General features: G+C 36.8%; 1 protein-coding gene across 4 annotated transcripts in view; it reads right to left on the bottom strand.

The window, feature by feature from the left end:
• The window catches only part of STXBP6 (syntaxin binding protein 6), a 382595-nt gene that overhangs the window by 285745 nt on the left and 81730 nt on the right, over nt 1-15120 (bottom strand). The window contains exon 1 of one of the 4 annotated variants that reach the window (XM_007472542.3): nt 14826-14985. The exons of 2 other annotated variants lie outside the window; for them this stretch is intronic. The gene's annotated coding sequence lies outside the window, so the exon portion shown is untranslated. Of the gene's footprint in view, nt 1-4858; nt 4878-14825; nt 14986-15120 lie in introns of those variants that run through there. One more of the 4 variants, XM_007472543.3, reaches the window with a different exon arrangement.

Raw genomic sequence — 15120 nt, 5'->3', positions numbered from 1 at the left:
TTAAGGATTGATCAGAGTAGGGAGATGAGGCTGAAAGACTGATTAGAAACTACCTCCATAATCTAGGTAATATCTGATGACAGCCTTCACGGGAGTTGTAGTTGTTGAGAGAAGCAGATGACTAGTAGTTGAGAAAAGTGAAGGGAATCCAAAGAAGAGCTATGGAGAAGATAAAAAGGCAAGAATCGAGAACCAATTGGCTCGTAGGGTGAGTGGGAAAGAGGAGTTGATGACGATTCCAAGGTGATCAGCAGAACATTAAAAGGGAAGTTTAGGAGAAAAAGAGCTTTGGAAAAGTTTAATTTGATTCCACAAATGGCCAACAGGCCATCCAATTTGAGATGTCTGGAAGGAAGATGGTGCTTTAGAAAGTGCCCAGGAAAGAGATTAGGGCTGGATATATAGTTCTGGGAATCATCTGTATAGAGATGATTAAGCTTGAGGCTACCAATCCAAAAGGCAATAACCTAAATATATACCCTACAGTCATACAGATTTTAGCCTAGGGTCTATAAACTCTAGATTGTGTACCACAGGCCCCTACCAAGTTGTATGAATCACATATGGCTCTGGAAGGGCATCTGATGCCAGGAACAAACACAGTTCTAAGAGTAGAGCATCAGAAAAGTCATAAGATGGGGGCAGCTGGGTGGTTCAGTGGATTGAGAGCCATGCCCAGAGATGGGAGGTCCTGTGTTCAAATCTAGCATCAGACACTTGCCAGCTGTGTGACCCTGGGCAAGTCACTTAACCCGCATTGCCTAGCCCTTACCACTCTTCTGCCTTGGAACCAATATATTGATTCTAATAGTATCTAATAGAACCAATAGTATTGATTCCAAGTCAGAAAGTAAGGTTTGTTTGTTTTTTTAAATCATAAGATAATGGATTTTGAGCTAAGAGTGATCTTACCAGCCAACTAATTTAATCCCCTTATTTTACAGATGAAGAAACTAAGGTCTAAGAAAGTCAAATGATTTACCTAAGGCCATACAAGTAATAAATGTCAGAGGTAAGATTTGAACCCAAATCCTCCAACTTCAGGGCTGGTGTGGGTTCTACTGCACCACCCTGCATGTGAAGTTCAAAAACTATTTCTTCTTGCACTGTATCTCAAAGTTATCTGTCTCACTATGTGATTAGACTTGGGTTATGGTTAAATCAGTATGTGTATGTCTGAAAATACCTGCTGAGTACACCAATCATGAAAAAACCAGAGGAGTCTCACCAACCTTTCCCCTCCTCCCAATGTGTCAAGAGGCATTAACATTCTCAAATGACCCCACAACACTGCCCTCTCAAACTGAAATAACATCACAAGAAATGGCAAGTGAAAATGTCCTGCCTCTGCTTAAGATTCTCTAAAAAGGGACTAAATAGGACTCTTAATGCCTCAACATCTTTGTACTATTTTTTTTAAACCTTTGCCTTCTGTCTTTTAATTGCTACGAAATATATGTTTCAAGGCAGGGCTAGACAATTGGGGTTAAGTGACTTGCCCAGGGTCACACACCCAAGAAGTGTCTGTGGTCAAATTTGAACATGGGACCTCCCATCTCTAGCCCTGGCTTTCCATTCACTTCAGAACATTATTTATCATTCCTAAAATGTAACAGCAACAACAATATATGTAAGTATTTAAGTGATTTATGTGATGAAATCAATTGGAAATATGATTACAAAAACAACTTTTGATGAAAAATTAGAAGATATGACACAAGCTGAAGATGTCAGTATTCTAAAAGTATACTTTGCTTTTTGAAAATTCTAAAAATTAAATATATATATATATATATACAGCCATGTAAAAATGTACTTCCTTAAAGCAGGACAGGTAGGAAGATAACTTGTGAATCAGATGACAATATGGGGATATATCCAGTAAGTGATGAGTGAACATAATATGAACTCATATGAACATAACAGAATAATATTGCACCATTAGAACTTTTTAAACAGGTTTTTCAGAATGGGGCAACTAGGTGGTGCAGTGGATTAAATGCAGGGACCAGAGTCAGGAAGACTCATCTTTGTAAGTTCAAATCTGTGTTATGGGGAGTCATAGTCTCAATACTTTTTGCCTTGATAGCAGGTCTTGGTCTTGGCATTCAGGGCCATCTACCATTGGCTTTAACCTTTCTTCCCATATTTATTTCATAGTATCTGTGCCACCTCCTGCCCCCAGTCAGCTGGTACATTCTATATGTTGGCCAGACTGGATAACTTACTGACAACTCTACCTCCCATTTTTTTCCTTCCATCCTACCCTCTTCTGTCTCTGGGCTGAAATGAATTTCTACCATGTCTAAGTGTCTTCCTTCAAGGTTCAACTCAGATGTACCTGGAATGTTGTCTTACATTACATGTTTGTTGATGATAACTGTGTAATTATAATGAAACTTTCACTGAGAGAACAGTTAAAAGGAATGGGAAGATTGGATTCTAACCTAAAAGAGGCATTCTATTTAATATCTGTTTCCAATTCTGCCCTTCCTCATGTACCACTACAATCAGTCAACAACTATTTATTAGGTACCTCCTACGTGTCAGGCACTATACTAGTGGCTGGGGATAAAAAAACAAAAGTGAAAGTCTCTGCCCATGAAGGAAAAGAGCATCTGTCAAGGGCAATCTGTGTTAGTTACTCCTTTCCCTTCAGACCAGAATAATTTACCTTGCAAAGCTGAATACAATCTTTTGGGGAAAAATAGATCTTTAATGGCAAAGAAGACTTTCAAGCATTTCTGATGAAAAGATCAAAGCTGAATGGGAACTTTGAAATAGAAACCCAATAGTCAAGAGAAACTTAGAAAGATAAATTTATTTGAACATTCTGAAAGGCAGATACAACAATGCAATGCTAACATTTTAATAAAAGAAGACCAAACAATTGTCTCTTCAGAACCTTAATATTTTCAAAGGGTATTGAGGGAATTATATAAGAAAAAAGGAGCTCCAACGCTGACTGATTCAAGGTGAAATTTGGGTGAAACTTTCTATTTCTCATAATTCAGGTGCATGAGAAGAAAATATGAACATGGAGGAGAGAGGGCAGAGAGAAGTAGGCATTAGATAAATCTTATCCTCATGTAAACCATACAAAGGAAGGTTGCACAAAAATGCATGTGCATAGACACACACATACACTCAACTCTTCAGTGTACAAATATGACAAATTCAACAGGGGAACAAGTAAGGAGGAGAGGAGGGGTCAAGCAGGAGGATAATAGAAGGGATAATATTTCCTGTAAGCAAAATAAACTTCCTGATCCTGAAAAGGGTGTAAAAAGAAAAAAAAAAACAAAGCAAAACAGATGACTGGAATCTACAGGGGTGTGTTCAGTAAGTAATGGTGCCTGATTAAACAATGAATGTAATAGAATAATATTGCACCATTAGAACTTTTCAGAATAGGGAAGCTAGGTGGGGCACAAGATTGAGTGCTGAGCCTGGAATCAGGAAGATTCATCTTTTTAAGTTCAAATTTGGCTTCAGATACTTGCTGGCTGTCACTTAACCTCTGGTGGTCTCAGTTGCTTCATCTGTCAAGTGGGAATAATAAGAGTGTATCTCCAAATTGTGATGATAAAATGAGATAATAATAATTATAACCCAGTGCCTGGCATATAGTAAACACTATATAAATTTTATTTTAAAAAATATATAGAATGAAGTGAGGAGAACTATTTATGTAATGACAACAATGCTTTGATGAAAGACAACTTCAAAAGTTTTAAGAACTCTGATCAAAGGAATGACCAAATATATCTCTAGAGGATCTCTGACAAAGTAGGGTTACTTACTTCCTGACAAAAGTGATAAACTAAAGATAAAAAAGGAAAACAATTTTTTAAAATATGGCCACTGAGTTTGTGTGTTTGTTTTATCTAATTATCCTTAATTGTTACAGTGGGGGGGGGGGGAGGGAGAATTCTCCTCTTTTCAGTGCAGGAATATGGGTTGAGGGAGGCACAGAGTCACAGTAGCTATACAAAAAAAAAAAAGACATCCATTAAAACATTCTTAAAATCTTCAGAAAATAATAGTAAGTTCAAAAGAAAGCAAAAACAAGTTGGACAGGTAGTTAGATAAGTTGAGAAATTTTTTAAAATAATTCTTTCTTAAAATAAGTGGTATGAAATAGACACTCATGGTTTCACATTATAATCCTCATCTGAGATCTTCTGGGTTTATACAAATACTCATTTTGGAGTTGTTTTGAGTTGAGAATAATAAAATTAAATTTTAAATTATTTTATAATGAAAAATTATATATGCGATATTATATTCTTCTATTTACATTTTTAAACACTTTCCTTCTGCCTTAGAATCAATACTGGGTATTGGCTCCAAGGCAGAAGAATGGTAAAGGTTAGACAAAGGAGGTTAAGTGACTTGCCCAAGGTCACCCAGCTAGGAAGTATCTGAGGCCAGATTTGAAACCCTCTAGGTCTGGTTCTCAATCCACTGAGCCACCCAGCTGCCCCTATTTACATTTTTTAATAGGAAATATGTTCCCATCCTAAAGGTTTATAAATAGTAAGAAGATATTGTTCAGACATTTCATTTATATCCAACTCTTCACGTTCCCAGCAAATATATTAGAATAGTTTGCCATTTCCTTCCCTAGCTCATTTTACAGATGAAAAAACTGAGGGAAAGAGGTTGAAGTGATTTGCCCAGGGTCACACAGCTAGTAAGTGTTTGAGAATATATTTGAAGATGAGTCTTTCTGACTTCATGTCTGGCACTCTATTCACTTTATCCCCTAGCTATCCAAGAGAGGTATTAGGGGAGCACATTTCTAATGGCTAAATTATTTTCTTTGAATTTTTAGAATGCGGACAGTTAAACTTACCATTCAAATAATGTTGTTCAAACTGTGCCTTCCAGCTTTGCTTTCATTTTGGCAACTTCTCATAGCTTGGTAGACTTGTCTTTACAAACAGCCTGAATTTATGAGGTCCAAAGGTTTCAGTTCTTATAGGCTGGGTTAACCATTTACATTGTCCTCGTTCTCTTTGTGGTCTTGGCAGGTACATATTTTTAGCATAAATCAGCAACGAAGCACATACCCTTTTTATTTGTTTTAGTCACTTAATTATATGAGAATAGTCCCTATCATAAGATTAAAAGGACAAAATACCAATAAGGATCTCTTAGAGGAGAAAAGAATAAATGGGTTAATAGCTTTCCTTTTTCTTGCCATCAATTTCATGGCTGTTGATAAGGAAGGGAGAATGATATAATTATGTGGAAACTTTGCAAAAATCTCTCATGTAAGTTTCAACTGAATTCAAAAGTCCTTTTTGCAAAGTTGTTATATAAAGGTGCTTGAGTTCTCTTTTCTTAGTTTAAAAAATAATAGACCAGAAAAAAAAAACTGCATTGAGGTATTTAAAAATATGAGGTTTTATAGATGAGTTTGGACTAAAAAATTCATTTTTCAGAGAACTAAAATGAAATATTATGTTATTTCCCACCAATACTTTACTATCCCTTGACTCCCACATCCAAATGTCATATTCTGCCCCTCCTAACACAAATCCCTCTGGTACAATCTCTTCCTCTACATCTGAGTCACTTTCCCCACTAGCTGATGAATTCTTACCCATCCTTTAAAGCCTTGTTCAAATGTCACTTCCTTCAATGAAGCCTTGGCTGATCATCTCTGCAAACACCCTCCATCCCCAACCACTTTGGGTTTGGTAAATATCTGGGGCACTTAACATGTATCACTGTATACTGGCATTGCCAGTTCCTCATCCCCCAGTTCTAATCTAAGTTCCATTAATTTGGAAAGTTGCTTAACCCTTAGTTTTCATCTGTAAAATGACCTAGAAAAGGAAATGGCAAACAACTCTAATAACTTTGCTAAGAAAACCCCAAATAGGGTCTCAAAGAATCAGATCTGACCAAAACAGCAGAACAACAACTAGCTGATTTAAAGAAGTCTCAAGATCACAAATTTTGAGATATGGCTACTCCTGAAAATCAACTCCCAAAGAGCAGAAGTTCTGGGAACTGCATCAACAGGAGTGTTTATGCAAAAGAACTTCTTAGTCTTTACTCTGAAAATACACACACACACACACACACACACACACACACACACACACACACACACACATGCATATATTTTTCACATATTCAAATATATCACAATTTTTAACTTGAGGTTTGCAAAGCATTTCACATAAACAATCTTCTTTGATCCTTACAACAACCCGGAGAAGCACATCCTACTATGATCCTCATTTTACGGATGGTGAAACTGAGAGTGAGAGGTAAATTTGCCCAACATCACATAGCTATTAAGTAACTGAGGCAAGATTTTAACTAAGGTTTTTCTGCATCCGAGTCCAGGACTCTGTGTAATGACTTTGCACCACATATAGATATAGCTTCACTGGGCAAGTCAAATTTTCATAGTCCTCCTGAGAGGTCTCAATATGGTGTGGAAATAATGTAGGGAGCTCAACGATTATAAAAAATCCTATCAAGCTTGAAAAGTTTGAGTGTGAAATAGAGATGGCCTATAGATTTCTCATTTAAGAACTAAGGAGCCTCATTGAAAGAGGGTTGAAAGAATTTTAAGGACTTCAGCAAATCATGAAAATTAATTACCAGGGCATTATGGTAGAGATCTACATCAGTGATAGGAATACACATAGGAAAATCCTGGATTTCTGATAGAGAAGCGTGAGGGAACAGGGACCCTCCTGATCACTCTCAAATTAAAGTCCAAAAAACTGTGATGTAACACCTCAAAAGGAATTCTGGTACAGCAGAAAGATGAGTTGAAACAATTTTTCATTCCAAGATAACATGGACAGTCAACACAGAAGATTTGAAATCCTGGATCTTTGAAAATAATCTATGTACAGAAATTAATTATAAATGTGATTTGAAAACAACAACAGCAACAACAAGGTCAATGAGAGGTTTCTAGTGTTTATATTTTAGTTATTTTGTTTGTTTGGGGCAGGGTAAGGTGAGTTTAAACATCTTAGAGATTAAGGGTTTTTTCTTTGCTTTTTTAAAGTGATTTGGATAGTAGACAGTGAATCTCAAGAAAGGGAATAAAAGGGAAATTGTTTCTTAATAATGAACAAAAGAATCTTAAAAAAAGATTAGCTTTTCCCTGCTACAAAGAAAATGGCACTCAATCAAGTTTTTTGGTGTTTTTTTTTTTTGCTTTTTTTTGGTTATAGAAAGTATTATTAATTGGATGGAATCCAGAGAAAGTGCTTGGAAAGGATCATGTTTTATAAACTATGCTCTAACTAGAAATAATAAATCCATGGGACATTGGCTTGGACATGAAACTACAACTCTGTAATGAGATTTTTACCTTTACATAAATTCAAAGTTTGATCATGCCAACTATGAAAAAACTCAACTTCTGAATAATAACTTTCACTTTTTTACCACTTTATAGTAGTATCAAAACTCTTTAAATTATCTGATGAGAGTCTATAAATAACCCCAGAAACTTGGGGGGAGGGGTTCTGTTCCAATTTTGGAAGTGAGGAAAAGTAATTTCAGAACGTTTTTGTTAATATCCTAGTCTCACAGATTCAAATAGGAAAGCCTGTATACTCAAACCCAGACGCAAGGATAAGAAGAAGCACCATCATTTTGTTTCCAGAGGTAGTAGCGACTCTCCCCCTCCGGATCCTCCCACTGTATTCATATCCCCAGCATTCAGCACAGTGCCTGGCACATAATGGGCACTTAAATACCTTTTGACTGATTAATGCCTTTGGTAGGTGGTTGCAAATTTCAGTTAGTCATATCTCTTGGTTCTCTGCCAACACCAGAATTTTTCCTTGATATATTCATATAACTCTAGATCTGAAGCTAAAAGGAACTTTGGAGACCGGATCCAACCCTATTATTTTATAGATAAAGAAAATGAAAACAGAGATTAAGAAATGAAAGCAAGATCACACAAGTAAGTAACTGTCAGGATCTGAACCAAGGTCAGTGTTTCTATGTGACATCTTATAAAATTGTATTGGTTTAATTTATATAGTTTAAAATCTGAATATTCTTTATGTGTGAAGTCCTGGAAGTACTGGGAGGCTAGATTTTCATAATTCTCACTAGCCACTACTTAATAAACTATGGACCCAGTGATGGTTGACAAAAGTTTATTTGTGAAAAGAAATTTCCTATAATCAAACAAAATGACATTTAAAACTGTAAAGTTAAAAGGGACTTTATTAACCTAGTTTAAATTTTTATTTTATAGCCCTAAAAATATAAAATAATTTGATTAAGGTCACAAAGGTAAATTCCAACTCAAATCTACTTATATAAAATCAAGTCAGCCAGAACTTTAATGTTCTGTCCTCAGGAAAGAGGTAAAGAGGGCTGTTATCCTCACATTCCTCACTGTCCATCACTAAATCACTGGTGGCAAGTGACAAGGGCCTAGTACATTCCTTATGTTTTAAGACTGACCCAAACATGAAAGCATAAATGGCATTTTTTAGCATCTCTCGCTGATTCAGCTGAATATTTGAGATACTTCAGCTTGAAGTAAAAAAAAAAAAAGCCAAGTATGTTCCTTTTGCCAATACCATTATCGTTAATTATCCATCTTTTAAAAATCACTAAGAATATCCACAGCATCAGACCCAAAGGGGAACTTAGGCCTCCTTTCCCTTCCTCTTTCCCATTTCTCATTCTAATTCAAAGTGCCTTACTGTCTTACAAATAGCAACATTAATAGAAACTGCCAACTGATTAACAAGATTCCCTTCATAGATGGCAGGTCTGTTAAAGAACACTATCACTATGAGGGAGCTTACTGTAAATTCAAATATCTGTTCCAGGCACAGTTCAGGGAACTTCAGGGTCTTCTTTGCCAGTGATTGTCTAATATAAGAGCCTACCTCCTTAAACCAAAGAGAAGGGAAAGCTTTGAGAAAGGAAGAAAGGAAGGAAGGAAGGAAGGAAGGAAGGAAGGAAGGAAGGAAGGAAGGAAGGAAGGAAGGAAGGAAGGAAGGAAGGAAGGAAGGAAGGAAGGAAGGAAGGAACGAATGAACGAATGAACGAACGAATGAAGGAACAACTAACATCATGTATGCTTTAAGCAGAACTCTTTTCTGAGGCTATGGTTTGTTATAAGCTATCTATTATCTGCTCCTACTTTCTCCAACCACCTTATCAATCTCCAACCAACAGTCAGTCAAGAGCATGTAAGTCCTATATGGAAGATGGCTTTCACCATTTTATAAGAAAGTATACAGATGCTTAAGAAGTTTGTGATTTGACCAAGATCATATAGCCAACAGTAAATAATGGAGCCAAACCCAAACAAGTGGGTCTGTTTAAGTTAATAGATAGATAGATAGATAGATAGATAGATAGATAGAGAGAGAGAGAGAGAGAGAGAGAGAGAGAGAGAGAGAGAGAGAGAGACAGACAGGCAGGCAGGCAGATGGATGGATGGACAGACAGACAGGCAGATGGATGGATAGACAGACAGACAGATAGATAACGATACATAAATAGATATATAGAGAACAAGAGTTAGAGAGAGAGAAAGTCAATAGACTCATTTTGTCAGTTGTATAACTCCTCCTGAACTCCATTTGGGGCAGATACTAGAGTGACTTGCCATGTCTTTCTTCAACTCATTTTACAGATGAGGAAACTGAAGGTAACAGTTAAATGATTTGCCTAGGGTCCCACAGCTAGTAAGTTTCTGAGGCCAGATTTGAACTCAGGAAGAGGAGTCTTCCTGACTTCAGGCCTGGCACTTTATCACTGCACCACCTAGATGCCAATATACATTTTTAGGAAGACACATAATTAGGGAGAGATTTCAACTACAATTTTTATTAGGAATATAAATACAATTTTTATTAGGAAAAATTAGTTTCTGAACATTTTTTTTTGGTATAATTCTCCTTTTGAAGCATCAGTGAACAAAGTAGGTTCTAGGAGGTGGACCTGTTTCCCACTCTGAGAAAGATTCACCTGATCTCCTTTTATTGGATTATACAACACAGTTTTTATGACATGATAATTCTTTCACCAAAGAGAATACAAGTATGTTAACAGATATGAACTCTACAATTAGGACATATCTTACTGCACTCAGAGAATATTTTAGCTATTTCTTATTTCAACACTTTCCTATCGCTGACAGCGTTGCTGGGTGGATCTTACTACAGCTGAGGCAGGAATTATACACTGGATAAACTTACCTAACAAGTTTAAGATAGTCACATGAACTTGAGTCTGTGCTACGGGAGCAGGAAATGATGAATGATATTTGTGAACTGTTCCCCAAGAATGAACTAACCATGAGCTCTACCTGGTATGTGGTGGCTATGAAATTACAAACATGGCTGAGGTGGGTGATATCTGGGTGTTATGCTACCTAAAATAAGCTTATAATCTGAATGCTTACTTTCCCAATGTCCCCAAAACAATGCTCTATAATGACATCCGAAGCTCACAAAACTAGTGAGGACCGATTAACCATCTCTGTTCCAAGATCATCGCATGGTGTGTCAGACTGAGAGTTAGCAATAAGTATCAGGTGAGTCTGTTAAAGTCAGAAGATAGACAGAAAGACAGACAGACAGACAGACAGATATGCACTGATACATATATACACAAATAGATATAGTCCAACCCCTATATTTTATATATGAGGAGACTAAAGCTCACCGTGAGTAGAGAAGTAATAAATAATCATACCAAGATTAGAACTCAGTTCCATTGTATTCCAAAATCGATCTTCTTTCCCTGGAACTACATTATCTCTTTCAGATGACCTACTGTAGCCACATAGACAACTTCTAAGGTCCCTTCTAGCTCAAGACCTATTACCCTATGACCCAAAAATACTCTCAGTGCAAAAAAGAAAAGGAAAAACAATGTCTTAATTCGGGGTAAGAAATATGCAATACAGATTCTGCTTCTGATTTCTAGTGACCAGAACCCATCTAAGCAGAGATTTCTATAGCTTAATTCTAACTGTACCTCCTGAAAATACCTAGTCCCACAATAAGTATGCATGCAAGATTTATATTTATAGTACAGGTTTAACCCGATTTCTTGGATCAATCAGTTATTATTTTTGTTAAATCCTCAAAATTTATCTACATCAAAACTCACTGTCTTAGATGTAACTTCCTTGAGGGTGGACAACCTTCACCTGTCAGAACCACACTGTGTAACTCCATTACGACCACACTAATGTTCAATAAATGAGTTTCCTGAAGATAGTAATGATCATTCATTCATTCACTCAATAAATGTTCAAGTATCTAGTGTATATAGAACATTGTTCTGAACTTTGATGGAGATAGAAAATTTAGGATTAGAAACAGTCACCGCTATGGTTCCATCTTTCACATTTTAGAGATGTGTAGGAATCTGTATTCTTAGTTTGACCACAAATAAATTGAGTAAATTAATCACTCCTACTCATCAGTTGGATCTGAAATAAAATAATAGCACATACTTCAAGGTTTAAAAGGCACTTTACAAATACTGTCTCAAAGGACAGTCTGGTGGCTCAGTGGATAGAGACCCAGACCTAAAAGCAGGTTCAAATCTGACCTCAGGCACTTCCTAGCTTTTAGGACACTGGGTCAATCACTTAGCCTTAATTGCCCAGCCCTTACCATTCTTTTGCCTAGGAAACAATACTTAGTATTGGTTCTAAGACAGAAGGTAAGGGTTAAAAAAAAACTACCTCCTTAGATCTTTAACATAGAACATACTGGAAAGGTGGGTGTTATTACTATTTTACAGATGAAGAACCTGAGACAGACAGACTTTTGCCTGGGATCACAGAGCTACTAATTGTCTGGAGCTGGTTTTGACTCCAGTTTTCCTGAATCCACATCTAGAAGCTGAAATTACCTTTTTTGTTTTTGTTTTCTTGCTCCTTCATCTTAGCGATGCTGCTTCAACTATACTAGAGCAGAATTCCTAGAGATTCAGGTAATCACCACGTCAGTTTAATTTCCCCCAAATAAACTCAGAATGAGCAGAATTCCTAGGGATGAGGCATGCTTTTGGCAGCATTTCATAAGGAAGAACAAGCAAGCAGCAGCTCTGGATCACGGCCCATCTGGCTCCAACTCCACCTAGTTCTATGGGCAACTCTTTGAAGAGTCTATGACGGTAGCAAAGGGCACGGTGCCAGTAGCTCAAGGACAGGAAGTTCCTTCAAATGGCTTCAAGAAAGGAGCTTCTCTGTGACCTCCTGGCAGACAAATATTCGGACCCTAAGCCATGGCTCTGCTCATAAGCATTCACATCAAACTGATAATAAAAACTATGGCTTTGAAGCTACGTTCTTCAGCTTCTGAATTCACCTGCTTATTAGAGGAAACAGATTCTCACAGGTGGTTAAGGAAGCAGATAAAAAGTTATAGTTGGGTAGTTTTCCCCAAAATGGAACCTTAAAAATTCATACTTTTATTTATTTATTTAAGTCAAGAGGATTCTGAACTCTTAAGAGAGCTCAGAGACCATATAAATTATATCATAGAGATAAAATGAGATAACATAAAACACTTTGAAAACCCTAACGTGTCATACAGATTATTATCATTATTATTATGACTACCATCTAAACTACCATTCCCTTCTTCCACAGATCAGGAAAACCTGATGTCCAAGAGAGGGGAAAACTACTTGTAAAAGGCCACAGGAAAGCTAGGCAAATTAGAGAGCTAGGGTTTAAGTCTTTGCCCCAAAACCCAGTGCTTTTTCCACTACAGCACAAACTGCCTCTCCTAGAGGAGAAATTAATCCTGTCAACAATGATTTATATTTATGCATTCTTTTGTTGATACTAAAACAGTAATTAGACAATGTACCCAGAGTATGCCCAGGTGCATAGGAGATGCTGATATCACAATGGCAATACACAAGAGAAATTAATGCCATTTTCATAGAAAAATGGGATAATAATTGCCAAGGAAAGGAAAGATAGTTCTCATCCTTTTTTTCCTTTCATACTCACTTGGAACTGGAGTTGGGAAGATTTGAGATCATATCTGACTGTAAATACTTTTTAGATTTTTTTTAGATTTTTGACCCTGGGCAAGTCATTTAACCTGGGTGCCTTAGTTTCCCCATCTGTAAAATGGAGACAATAATTACACCTACTTCCCAGGGTTGTTGTGAGGGTTAAATGAGATTATATTTGTAAAGTGCATACATAGCACAGAACTTGGCAAAGAGTAAGTGCTATATAAATGTTGGCTACTATTATCATTGCTATAGGATCTTGAATTGAGAAGTTTTTATAAACAGCATTTTTAAAATTAAATATAAAATTTCAATCAAATTATTCCTTAAAAATCACCTAACTTCTCAGGACTTGTTTCTATAAAAATACTGGATTAGGGGACAAATAAGGTGCTCAGTAGATAGAGTCATGCCTAGAAACAAGAGGTCTTGGATTCAAATTTGACCTCAGACACTTCCTAGCTGTGTGGCCCTGGGCAAGTCACTGAACCCCAATTGCCTAGCCTTTGCCACTCTTCTGCCTTGGAACAGATATTATTATTGATTCTAAGACAGGGGAGAAACAGACAGACAGAGACAGAGAGAGAGAGAGAGAGAGAGAGAGAGAGAGAGAGAGAGAGAGAGAGAGAGAGAGAGAGAGAGAAGAGAGAGAGAGAAAAAAAAAGAGAGAGAGAGAGAGAGAATTCAGAGAATCAAAGATTTAGAGCTGAAAGGGGACCTCAAGAGTCACCTAACCAATCTCCCTCATTTAATAATGGCTCTAAATATCCATAAACCAGCCTGTGGTTCAGCTCTGGGTTTAGATATTAGATATGACCAACTGGTCCCAGTCATTCATCTTCAGCATTTATATTCTCTTTTTGGCATTCAGCTTCTATATACGCCTTCAGTAATCGGTCTTCCTTCTTCCTCAAATGAGAGGAAGACCAAACTACAAAGATTTCTATTCAAAACCAAACTTAATTTCAAATCAGTTATAAAGTCTGTTCTTATTTTAGTAGCAAAGAGAACTGGATTTAAAGTTAAAGGATCTAGGTTCAAATTCTAGATGTGTCATGGACTATTTGTATAACTTATCCTCACTGAGCCCACTTCTTCATCTATGAAAAGAAATGGTTAAATTATATGATACAGTTCCTTCCAGATCTAAATCCATGATATCAATTGTTCATCTATTTCAGGCAAGTGAGCATGAAACAATTATTGAAGACTTATCATGTAAAAAAACCCATCATTTAGATTTTGTTGAAAAGAACATATTCCCACAGTATCTCAGTCATAACAAAATACCTATTCAATTTGTCCTACCCAAAAGTAGAGGCACTTCCAGAATACTGGTTCTTGCCAGTCTACATTTAGATAAGTTTGTTGGAATATTCTTTCTTTTGGGGGGAAAGAGAGGTCACAATCTATCATTAAAGACCATCTTAAAGGAAAAGGAGGGAAGGGTATCCTACAGAATGAATACCACCCCCTGCAATGAGCTTTCTGTCACCCCACGATGATTATAAAACTAAAACCATTTTCCCAAATGGACCATGCCTTTTTCTCTAGCTTTAGTAATGTCTTTGTAAAATACACATAATCAAAAATTTTAAATTAGTTCCATTTCCCACAACTTCCATCCCCCAGGCATATTTTAGTGGCTTTTGAGGATGGAAATAAAGGGAGAATAAGTCAGAATATAAGAAAAAGTCCCAAAAATTAAAATTTTGCATCTGAGTTCACATTGTTTGAGGCTAACTTCTATGTACTTAAGAAAATAAATATAACCAGGGAAAGCAAATATATACATAAATCTCCTAACTTACCTCTGAACCAGCCTTAAGGTAACACAGCAAAATCATACCCAGAAGCACAGTATACACAAAGCACCTCTCCTCCCAGGGGAGCTGAGCTGTTTACACAAGATGTAACTCTCTAAACTGGAGACCTAAGACACAGAGAGGCGGAGCAGTGTCCAGTGACAACTGAGTCCAAGATTCCTAGCATTCTCCAATCACAACTCCTAACCCACAACATCATACCACATGCTTACCATGTAGGAACAGGTTTGTACAGTAATATTTAACAGGCATTTTCTATAACTGTTCTGAAGCCGAAGTC

Source organism: Monodelphis domestica, chromosome 1 (genome assembly GCF_027887165.1).
Source record: "Monodelphis domestica isolate mMonDom1 chromosome 1, mMonDom1.pri, whole genome shotgun sequence".
NCBI classification, from domain to species: domain Eukaryota; kingdom Metazoa; phylum Chordata; class Mammalia; order Didelphimorphia; family Didelphidae; genus Monodelphis; species Monodelphis domestica.
The sequence above is the reverse complement of the archived record's forward strand: the minus strand, read 5'-3'. Positions and strand labels throughout refer to the sequence as shown.